Source organism: Furipterus horrens, unplaced genomic scaffold (assembly GCF_987537825.1).
Source record: "Furipterus horrens unplaced genomic scaffold, mFurHor1.1.pri manual_scaffold_12, whole genome shotgun sequence".
NCBI classification, from domain to species: Eukaryota; Metazoa; Chordata; class Mammalia; order Chiroptera; family Furipteridae; genus Furipterus; species Furipterus horrens.
The window spans coordinates 62,007,491-62,020,394 of record NW_028327182.1 but is presented as its reverse complement, the minus strand read 5'-3'; the positions used below and the strand labels follow the sequence as shown (position 1 = coordinate 62,020,394).

Sequence of the window (12,904 nt, the reverse complement as noted above, 5' to 3'; positions counted from 1 at the left end):
CACTTCTCAAAGACATAGATATCTCTTCAGGAAACCAAGAACCGGCTATAGTTCCCTGCAAAGCCTTCCTTATTCAGTGAGGCCAAAAGAACAAATCCCACATGCCCCAGCACAGAATACAATATTATGTAGATGCCTCTATCAATGGTAACTAGAGCACAGGTAATAGTAAAAATAGGTGAAAGTTACATACTGTTCTAAATACTTCAGCTGTTAGAGTATCCATTTAGCAAATGAGAAAACAGAAAGCTGACAGTTAAATAACACTCAGTCTTCAAGGTCACTGAAATAATTTTCCAATGTAGTGTTACTTGTGCCTTTACTAAAGGGTAGCAATTCTCATGGACTCAAATCTTATCAGACCCAGAGCTTGGCATAACCTTTTCAGGGAACTCACCTTGTTTGAACTTGTCTCCTCAGTGATGATTCATTTCATTTGGCACTGAATGCTATGCTCTTCCTAAAAGAGAATGATAATCTTGTGTCCTGTCCCCAGTAGGGGCAGATTATGTTAACTCTGGCAAGACTGATGAGAAATCACAGGCAACCCTGAGAATCTGAAAATATTGTCCCTCCTCCTAGATGGTCTAATATGAACTATTCTTCCTTTTCTTCTTCCTTTTCATTCTGTGTGAGCTCAATCTTCTTCTCAATTCATAAGTGTTTCTTTCATCAGTTTTTAAAACTGATTCCACATTTGCTTCTTTCTCCAGATGTTATCATACGCATCGGGAATGATTCCACTGTCCTGGGTCAAGCTAGTGGATTGATGCCCTCTCGTGTGTTAGTATCACAAAGAACCAATTTACAACTTGTGTGCACAGCATTTCTTCTCTCTGAGACAAACAACAAATACTTGCAAACTGAACTTATCCTAGATTGAGTTCGTATGGTTGTCCCAAGAAGAAAAGAAATATGCCTTTTTAGAGTCTCTCCTTGATCTTGCAAGGTAGTGACATAAATTGGATACCCTCTCTGGGAAAAAATAGAATGAGGATCCACCTGAAAGCAGGATTTCCACAACCAGGAGTTGGGCAGAGGAGTGCTGGTTCATTTTTAACAAGTGCAAAGAATTCTGAAAAGGCGCACCTTTCCTAATACTATATATTCATCAAATGTTTCTCCATGTTGGCTGTCACTGCAATATATTTCTCTAAAGGTAGAGTCCAAATGAGCTACAAAAGTAAATACAGCAAAGACAGTAGAGCACAATTATGAGTATTCAATTTGCTCAACCAAATTATTTTGGCTTATTTAGGGATAAATCACAATGGTTTTCTGTATGTAGAAATCATAAAATTTGCCTCTACATCATATGAAAATGAGTTTGAGTCTGTGGGAATTATAATACCATCTGGTTAGGAAATACCAAGTATGTAAATATACATAAAACACATAGAAAAGTGATTGGCAGAGACAGCATTATAGTCATTGCTTTTTATCATTAACACTCTTATAAATCACATTCAAATTGTTTATTTTATCTTCTTAAGAACATTGTGAAGTCAGATAGTTTTATTTTCTCTCCTGCAAAAATGTAATATTAATTTTTAAGCCTTTGTAAATTTTTTAGAGCAGTTTAAGGTACATAGAAAAATTAAAGGGAAGTTACAGAGAGTTCCCACATACCTCCTGCCTTCACACATTCACAGCCTCCCCCATTCTCAACACCCCTGCCAGAAAGACATATTAATTACAATGATGAACCTACACTAATACATCATACTCACCCAAAGTCTATTATTTACATTAAGAGGCAATCTTGGTGTTACATATTTTATGGATTTGGACAAATACATATTGGTATGTAGCCATCATTGTAGTATCATTTGGAGAATTTTCACTGTTATAAAAATCCTCTGTTTTCAACCTATTTATCCCTCCCCATTCAACCATTAATCTTTTTAATGACTCCATAGTTTTTCCTCTTCTAGAATGTCTCAGAGTCAGAATCATACAGTATGAAACCTCTTCAGATATGCTTTGTTTCTTTAGTAATTTGCATTTAAGTTTCTTCGGTGTAGTTTCATATTTATTTTTAACATTGAATATTATTTCACTGTCTGTATATATCACAGTTTATTTATTTGTTCGCTTAGTGAAACACATCTTGGTTGTTTCTAAGTTTTGTAAATTTATGAATAAAACTGCTATAAACATTTTTGTGCAGGTTTTTGTGTAGACACACATTTTTCAATCTCTTTGGGTAAGTACCAAGATGTGTCATTGCTGGGTTGCATGGTAGAAGTTTGTTTAGTTTTGTAAGAAAACCTCCAACCATTTTTCCAAAGTGTCTATACTCTTTTGCATTCCTACCAGCAAAGAATAAGAGTTCCAAAGCCCAATGTTTTAACATACAACAAGGCAGTGCCACAGCTGATGCCAGAAAATGAATATTGGTTTATCCCAAAGAGAGGAATTGAATGTCTGAGAAATTGGGTTATAAGCGAAGCCTAACAATATTTTCAGGATGATATCTTCTAAACATAACACTATGTGAATTTTATTTATGTTTCTTATAAATCCTTTGAAGATTAATCAGCTGCATGGAAAAAATAACCTCCAAATTATATGTATGAAACCCATTTTAAGAATAGTATAGAAATTATGTAAGATATTCTAAAGGAATAGAAAAAAGAATTTCCTTCAGGGACAGGGTATTATATATAATTTTGTATATAATGCATTTTTATTTTATGTATCTATGTATTATATGTATTTTTTCCTCTATATTATTTCAAATAAATGTTAAAGTTAAAATATTAGCTGGGTATGTTTTTCTGTTAAAGACCACTAGAAATAACTCTACCAATGTCATACCAAAATTAAGAATTGATTTTATATTCTGAAATATGGGTCACCACAGAATTGTTATTAACTAGTATCAACTAGCAGAGGTAGAAAGCAGTGTGTATTCTTGGAAGCTATACAAACAATGTGTGGAAATCATGTGGCCTACATAATTCCTGGTTTGAAGGACATAACACTTGGTTCTCCAAGAATATACAATTAATAATTAGGTGGCTTCATTGATCTGGAAGGACTCTTCATTGATAGTAGTTTGTTATCATTTCAAACCAACTTTCATCTTTGTGTAGCTGACATGAGGAGTTATCTATATAAGTATCCTGTTGACATCTTCCTGAGACAATACCAAAGCCTTAATTATAATATTAAATTTACCTTTTTTAATATTTACTACTTAAAAATGTTAATATTTGGAATTCTGGAACTAGAACTAAAATGTCATTACAAGGGATATTTTTCTTATTCACTAAGAGGTAATCTGTCCACAGCAAAGTTTGGTTTTGGGCCATAGTCACATGAGCAGTGAGCAGAGTGCTTTTAGAGCTAACATGTCACACTTGGTGTATTTGAACAGAAGGGCTGGCTTTCTGCTGAACTAAGTTTCCAGACACTCTTAGAGGTACACTTTTGGAAAGGCCATGGGCTAGGGACACAACTTGTGAAAAATTATCAGGCTACATTAATTACATTTCTGGAAATATGGAAGAAAAAAATCAACAAAGTATGAGAGATGGGGAAGTAATTTACTTTTGAATTGTTCCTTGGGAATCCATAAATGATACTAGAGCAGCAAAGAAGGAAATATTATCACTGGTAACTTAACTCCTAATGAAGACCTACTGAAGTGGAGCTGTGACCAAATAACAAATTCAGTACTGCGAAGAATACAGATGACATATATGGCATGGTCTCTACCTCAAGAGATATATAACCATTGAGAAAATGATTTACTTCACATAATTAGCCTCAGAGAATATAGGGCATGAACTGTTTTCTTTCATATTATTCTAGTAGGCAATCTAGAGCAAGGACAGTAAACCAGGCTAAAATCATACATTTTGGAGTCATTTTTCTTTCTGAATATTAGGGGAACATCACAGGTGAGAAAGAGGTCACTCTCTATGGCTGTGCAAAGTCTAAGTTACTGTCTTACTCTTAAGCTAAGTTCCCTGCCACACTTTTAGAGGTGCTGGTGGAAACCACAGGGCACTTGGCTATGAGACACACAGTAGTAGCCAGAACAACTTGCCTATTTCTATCAGATCACCTTCCATTCAAATCACATGTGATGATACAAATAGTACATAATGGATGTTAGCACTGGCAGTAGGTTGCACTGGAGAGGAACAATGAGCCTGAGGAATTAAATGTTCTTATAGAAAGAGAAGTCAGTTTTCCTTTGTTTCAGTGTGATTTTACTTCATCCCTCAGTGTCACACATTGGAAACAGAACCCAAAGAAATTTCTCAGAGAAAGAGTGGTTTCAGGTTTACACTATTGACATACCTAGTAAGAATGCACAAGACAACCCATGACAGATGAATCAGATCTCCCAACAGTAACCCAAGGAGAAGTTATAGAGGAAATAGTAAATAGCAAGAGTAAGCCTTACAAAACACCAACATTTAAAAATGTTTGCAAGAAATTAGAAAGGCATAATAATAACAGAAGAAAAGTCAGAATAGTATAATGAGAAATGATGAGAAAAAGAATATTCAGGAGGAAGCAGTGATAAATGGATTAGATATGTCAATAATCTTCACAATATATGACACAGAATTGTTTGGAGCAGTGGTTTTCAAAGATTTAGGTCTCAGTATGTCTTTATAATATTAAAAAAGCTTTAAGAAGCTGAGAAGTTTTGTCTGTGGGTTATAGCATTGATGGTTATTATATTAAAAATCAAGTGTGAAAAATTTTAAGTATTTATTAATTAAATCTTTAAAAATAACAATTACCTGTTTTATTAAAAACTAACAGTATTTTCCAAAACTAAAAAATATTGGTGAGAAGAATGTTTTATATTTTTGTAAATCTATTTAATGTTCATCTTCAAACAAGATACTTTTTTATACCCTTCTTTGTATACCTTGCATTCACATAAACTGTGTAAGTTAAAGTAAATAGACAAAATTCAGCCTGAGGAAAAGAAGGGGTTTGTTGGGGGGTCAGTCACTCCTGGAAAGCACAGAAGTTTGGGCTGAGAAAAGCACTGGTCCAGATCACACAAGGAAACTGATATAAAGTCAGGGTAAAAAAAGGTCTTTGCCCACCTCATGCGCTTACTGACCTGGACCTTTGCAGGAACTTCTCTCCCTGGAAGCCATGTGACAAGTGACTGTGCTGGCAACACAGGTAGCCTCCAGGAGGGAGAAGGGAGTTAGACAGCTGCCTGCTTAGCCACTTCAGGCTACAAGGAAATAAACTTTAAAGATGGAGCAGGGATTCTGGTCACTGTCTTTGGTTTTGGTTTTGCTGGGGACCACTAGTGTTACCTGTGTTTTTGGAAGAGATGAGCCTGATGACCTTGGAGCTGTGAGTCCCTTGTCCTTCCAGACCATTGAGCATTTGAATAAAGACTACTTTCCTTTCTCACCAACCACTGCCTCTGGAATTTCTCTATTGGTGACAACAGGCAGCTGAACCCCACTTTGGTTGGTAGTAGTGTCTCTCTGTTTCTGTTTGCATATGTATATGTGTGCATGGGGGGTGGATTCTACAAGTTACTATTCAGAATCTTATTAAAAATTGAACAGATATCTCATTTTCTTATTGCAGAATATCTTCAAATATTCTTTTCATTTTTTACTAGTTTTTAAAAAATATTTTATTGTTTATGCCATTATAGTTGTCCCATTTCTTTCTGCTTTGTTCCTCTTCACCCAGCCCATCATCCACTTCCATAATCAGTCCCTTCACATTGTCCATGTTCATGGGTCCTTCATATATGTTCTTTTACTAACCCCTTTACCTTCTTTCAATCAGCCCCACCTCCTTCATCCCTCTTAAAAACTGTCCATCTGTTTCTATGCCTCTTGCTCTATTTTGCTCATTAGTTTATTTTTTCAATAGATTTTTTTTATAAGTGACATCCTCTGATATTTGTCTTTCACTGAGTGGCTTATTTCATTTAGCATAATAGTCTCCAGTTCCATCCATGCTGTCACAAAAGGTAGAAATTCCTTCTTTCTTTCTGATGTGTAGAATTCCATTGTGTAGATGTACTAGAGTATTTTTACCCAGTCATCGACCAATGAATACTTAGGCTGCTTCCAAATATTGGCTATTATAAATAATAGTGCTATGAATATGGGGGTCCATAAATTGTTTATATTGGTGTTTAGGGATTTTTCAGGTATATTTCCAAGAGTGGAATAATTGGGTCAAAAGGCAGTTCCATTTTTAGTTTTTTGAGGAAATTTCATACTGTTTTCCACAGTGGCTGCACCAGTCTGCATTCCTACCAATAGTGCACTAGGGTTCCCATTTTTCCACATCCTCACCAGCACTCATTGTTTGTTGATTTGTTGATGATGGTCATTCTAACAGGTGTAAAGTGGTATCTCATTGTGGTTTCAATTTATATTCTCTGATGGCTAGTTATGTTGAGCATCCTTTCATATGCTTTTAGGTCCTCTATATATCCTCCTTGGGGGGAAGTGTCTGTTCAGGTCTTTGCCCTTTTTTTAACTGGATTATCTGTCTTCCTGTTGCTGAGTCTTTATATATTTTGGAGATAAAACCCTTGCTCAAGGTATCATTGACAAATATGTTTTCCCATATAGTTGGTTCACTTTTCATTTCGCTGATGTTGTCTTTAGTCAAGCAGAAACTTTCACGTGATGTTGTCCCACTTGTTTTTTCATTTTCTTTCCCTTGACCTAGGAGATGTATCATTAAAAATATTGTTGCATGGGATATCTGAAAATTTACTAAGTTTTCCTCTAGGACTTTTCTGGTGTCATGGCTTACATTTAAGTCTTTTACCCATGTTGAATTTATTCTGGTGTGTGGTGTAAGTTGATGGTCTGGTTTTATTTATTTGTATGTCCCTGGCCAGATCTCCCAACACCATTTGTTGAAGAGGCAATTTTCACTCCATTTTTTGCTCCTGCCCCCTTTGTCAAATATTAATTTACCATAGGGACCTGGGTTTATTTCTGGGCTTTCTATTCACTTCCATTGTTCTATATGTCTGTTCTTATGTCAGTATCAAACTGTTTTGATTACAGTGTCCTTATAGTATAATTGGATATCAGGTATTGTGATCTGTCCAACTTTTTTTTTTTCCCCCTCAAGATTGCTGAGGCTCTTGTTGGTCATTTTTGGTTCCTTATTAGGTTTTGAAATATTTGTTCTAAATATGTGAAATATGCCATTGGCATCTTAATAGGAATGGCACTGAATCCATAGGTTGCTTTGGTAGTATGGACATTTTAATGTTAATTCTTCCAATCCATGAAAACAGTATATCCTTCTACTTATTTGAAACTTGCTCAATTTCTTTTTTCAGTGTTTTGTAGTTGTCTGATTACAAGTCTTCTTTTACTTCCTTGGTTATATTTATTCCTAGTTACTAAATTTTGTTGTTTTGTTGTTGTTGTTGTAAATATAATTATTTTCTTTGTTTCTTTTTCTGATAGTTCATTATTGGTGTATAAAATTGCTATTGATTTCTGAATACTGACTATGTATCATGCTGTGTTATTTAATTCATTTATTAAGTTGAGTAGGTTTTTTTTTCTTGGAGCCTACAGGGTTTTCTATATATAACATAATGTATGCAAATATTGACAGCTTTACTTCCTCTTTTCCAGTTTGGATGCCTTTTATTTCTTCATGTCTGATTGCTGTAGCTAGGAATTCCAGTACTATGTTGAATAGTTATGATTTACTTTATATTAGTAGAGCAGGTTTTTCTTATTACTAAGACTTTATTTTTAGAGCAGTTTTAGTTTCACAGCAATATTGAGTTAAAGGTACAGAGGTTTCCCCAACAAATGTAAAGGACCCCTCCACACATTCTCAACATCCATTACTAGATGATGTGTTTGTTATAATGAATGAATGAACTAACATTGAAACAACATAATCACCCAAGTGTTATAGCTTATATTATTGCTCTGTTTTGAGGTTCCAAGAAACTATCACTCCCTTTACTCATCTGTCTGTCTCTTCAACCTTGTGGGCAATGGTTTGTTTTGTGTTCTCCTTTTTTTTTATGGATTCAAGAAAATGGTTGATTTTCAGTCTGTTCAGTTTTGTACTTAAATGGAGTGTGACTTCCAGTCTCCTTAAAGGCAAAGTATATCTTCTCTGCTTTAAATAAAATTATTTTAAAAATCTCTCAATTCTTGATTAGGCTAAAAAGTCTCCAAGTTTATATCTCTATCTTCTCTATGTTTAATAATTTATTTTTTAATTATAAAAATTTTACCCATACACATCGTGCAATATATATGTCAATATATTAATGAGTAACAAAAGGATCAATCAACAAGACCAGGATAAATCTCATTATTTTCTAATATGAGGACTTGGCAACTAATTGACATTTATTTTTTTAGCATAAACCCATCCAATTGGCAAAGCACTGGTTATACCTATTAGTTGGATTTAAATATAGCATTTTACATAGTTATAAAATGTCATGACGTATATTAACACAACAAATATAACTTGCATTAAATTAGAACATAAAAATGAGATAAACCTTGGACAGGTTGGTTGGTTGGTTGGTTGGAGCATCATCCCATACACCAAAGGCTGTAGGTTCAATCCCCATTCAACTTGTGTCCAGTAAGTAACCAGTTGATGTTTCTCTCCCACACAGATGTTCTCTTTCTCTCTCTCCCCCTCACTCTTTAAAATCAATAATTATATTATAAAAATACATATATTCACTTGAGGATTTAAAATGAGATAAGTAAAAAAGAAAACCTTATTAACTATTTCTGGGTTTCTGTGAAATCTATCACAACCTGAATATTTACCATAAAAGGAGGTCATTTCATTATATCTTAAATAAAAATATAATGACTATTGAGAATTTTATATGTCTCTCAAAATTAGATTAATATATTTTATAATAACTTATTCATAATAAATACCATTTGCATATCTTTAAGGAGCTAATTCATTACCAAATACAATTCATTACTAAACACAATTGAAAATATAACAGTCAATATGGTTTATGGTTTTTCTGCAATTGTAGCAAGGTAGTATTTGTAGCATTTTTCATGTTATACTTTCTTTTCTTGACAATAGACATAATAAAGATATTTCCCTGATAAGTGAAAAGTCAAAGAACAATATATGAACAAGTAGTCAAATAAATGACTTTGACTTCCACAATAGCTTCAAAAAAGTAACATTTTGAATATACATTTTTAAAAATTGAATTTATTGAGGCGACATTAATTAATAAAATTATATGGGTTTCAGTCATACAGTTTCATAACACACTATCTATATATTGTATTGAGTGTTCACCACCCCAAGTCATCTCATTGAATTATTATTTATCTTCCCTTTACCCTCTTTTATCTCCCCCACTCCCTATTCTCATAACCACCATACTGTTGTCTCTGTCTATGAGCTGTTTTTCTTTGCTTAATCTTTTCACTTTTTCATCCAGCACCCAATCCCCTTCTCCTTTGAAAGCTGTCGATCTGTTCTCTATCTATGTCTGTTTCTACTTTATTTGATAGCTTATTTTGTTCATTAGATTCCACACATGAGTGAAATCATATGGTACTTGTCTTTCTCTGACTGACTTATTTCATTTAGCATAATAGTCTCCAGGTCCACCATGCTGTTGAAAAAGGTAATATTTCCTTCTTTTTTATGGCCCAGTAGTATTCCATTATATAAAATTTACCCTAGCTTTTTTATTCACTCATCTACTGATGAACACTTAGGTTGCTTGCAAATATATTGCAAATAATGCAGCAATGAACATATGGGTGCATATATTCTTTAAAATTAATGTTTCAAGTTCCTTGGGATACTTGCTCAGATATGGAATTGGTGGATGATAAGACAGTTCTATTTTTAATTTTTTGATGTAACTCCATATTGCTTTCCACATTGGCTGTACCAGTCTGCATTCCTATAACAATGCACAACAGTTCCTTTTTTTTCCACATTCTCACCAACACTTAATATTGTTGTTATTGATGATAGCTATTATTACAGGTGTGAGATAATATCCCAGTGTGGTTTTAATTTACATTTCTCTGATGATTAGTGATGTTGAGACTGTAATTCACTACACACACACACACACACAAAAAAAAAATAGGTCCATATCCGTGATAAACATAGATGCTAAAAACCTTAACAAAATATTAGCAAACTGGATCCAGAAATATATTTAAAAAGTCACACATCATGATCAAGTGGGATTTATTAGAGGATACAGGTTGGTACAATATCCAAAATTCAATAAACATGATACAACACATAAAGAAAATAAAAAATAAAAACCACATGATCATATCAAAATGTATTTTAAAAAGCATTTGATAAAATCCAACACCTATATATTAAAAAAATATATCAAAAGAGTGAGAATAGAGGGAACACATCACAATGTAATAAAGGCCACATATGACAAATCCACAACCAATGTCATACTCCATGGGCAAAAACTATAGGCACCTTCCTTAAGATCCAGAATGACATAGGAATGTCCACTTTCATCACCCTTATACAAAATAATCCTGAAAGATGTAGACAAAGCAATCAAACAAAAAATAAAAAAAACCATCAAGTTGAAAGGAAGAAGTAAAACAGTCATGATTTGCATATGACATGATACTGTATATAAAACCCCTAAAGGTTCCACTAAAAAACTATTAGAGCTAATAAGTGAATATAGTAAAGTAACATGATACAAAATAAATCCAGAAATCAATTGCATTTGTATACACCAATAGTTAACCATCAGAAAAGGAAACTGAGACAACAATCCCATTTACAGTTGCTGCAAAAACAAAAAACAAAAAACTTAGGAATATTGCCCTGGCTGCTGTAGCTCAGTGGATTGAGTGTCAGCCTGTGAGCCATGTGTGGCTTGTTCGATTTCCAGTCAGGGCACATTACTAGGTTTCATGTCAGGTTCCCAGTTGGGGGCGCGAGTGAGAGGCAACCACACAGTGATGTTTCTCTCCCTCTCTTTCCCCTTTCCCCTCTCTCTAATAAAATAAAATAAAGAAACAAACAAACAAACAAACAAAAACAAAACAAAACAAAAAAAATGTAGGGATAAATTTAATCAAGGATATAAAAGACCTGTGCATGAAAAGTTATAAAACACTGAAGAAAGAAACTGAAGAAGGTACGAATATGTGGAAAAACATACTGTGTTCATGGATTGGGAGAATTAACATATTAAAGTGTCCATACTACCCAAATCAATCCATAGATTCAATGCAAGTCTTTTCAAGATACCAATGGTGTGTTTCACAGAACCAGAATAAATAGTCCAATAATGTAAATGGAACCAGAAAAGACCCCAAATAGCCACAGCAATTTTTAGAAAAAAGAATAAAATTGAAGGAATCATGTTACCTGATATCAAACTGTAATACAAGGCCATAGTAATCAAAACAGTATGGTACTTCCATAAAAATAGACATATAGATCAATGGAACAGAATAGAGATCCCTTTTTATTCAATTAATTATTGACAAAGGAGTTAAAACATATAAAGTGGTAAAATTAGTGTATTCAGTAAATGGTGTTAGGAAAATTAGATAGATTCATGCGTATATACACACAAGAATAACTCAAAATGGATTAAAAACAAATGTTAAGTTCAAAATCACAAAATCTTAGAAGACATAGGCAGTAAAGTCTCGATTACTTCTTGTAGTAATATTTTTTTTCTGATATAACTCCTCAGGTAAAGGAAACAAAAAAGCAATGGGACTACATCAAACTAAAAAGTTTTTGCATAGCAAAGAAAACCATCAAGAAAATGAAAAACAGCCTACTGAATGGAATATCTTATTCACTGATACATCTGACAAGGGCTTAATTCCAAAATGTATAAGGAAGTTATAAAACTCAACACCAAAAAAATCTAATTAAGAAATGGGCAGGACTTTGGAGATCCCTCCCCTGCTCTGTACCCTGTTTCATGGAGATATACTGGTCTTGCAGTCACTGAAGTCTGGGGAGAGCACAAACGCAGTCCCCCACTACCACAAATTATGCAGTCAAGTCTCCCACATTTTGGGAAATCAGAGGGAACAGCACATCCAGGGTACCCCTTGCCCTGGGAAAACCACCATCATGATCATGGTATCTCCCCTGCCAGAAATTTGAAAGGCAACTCTATTAGTCACCTTGTTAAGAATTCATGGAAGCCATACCACACAACTGAGAAACTTCTCTTTGGTGATCTATAGAAACCTCTGTTCTTGGGGACTATGTTTTTAAATGAAATAGAAAAACAATAAAAAATAAATTTAAAAAGTACGTAAGAAAATAAAGGAAAGATATGGGAGGAAGATGGTGGAGGAGTGAGGGGAGGCTGCGCTTGCTTCCTCCCAAGACCTGTCTGTAGTTTAGGCTAACAGCAGACAGAACATCTCAGTTAACATTTCGATACTGAATGGAATTGAGCCTTCATGGTGGTGGATCAGAGAAGAAAGACCATCTGGGAGTGACCTGTCTGGTGAGGATAGCAGAGGAGAACGGGACGAGACAGGATTTCTGACTGGGTCGCTCTCCAACCTGTGGCGGGCAGTACGCAAAGATATTTTAGTGATCCCAGGCTTCCCTAGAGAGGAATTGGGAGGAGAGCCAGGAGTGGGCCTGGTGGCATCTGGCTCTGAGAGGCAAGAAACAGTGTACTGCTGTGTGTGTATGAATGTGTTTTTCCTTTTTCTTTTTCTCTTCTGTTTTTTGCAGAGAGGGAAGGAGAGGCTAGGAGTGGGACAAGATTCTTGAGGAAAAGAGGTGCAGAAGCGCAGTCACCCACTACCCAACCCAACCCCTGGGTTGCGTGAGCATGCCCATGGAAGAGCCCTAGTCCGCATGCCCAGGCATGCAATCAACTCGCCAGCCCCCACGCCCAAGCACT

General features: G+C 34.7%; 1 pseudogene; it reads right to left on the bottom strand.

The window, feature by feature from the left end:
- Positions 1 to 11,989: 11,989 nt before the first annotated feature.
- On the bottom strand, positions 11,990 to 12,142 carry LOC149996279 (U1 spliceosomal RNA; annotated as a pseudogene).
- Positions 12,143 to 12,904: the final 762 nt, after the last annotated feature.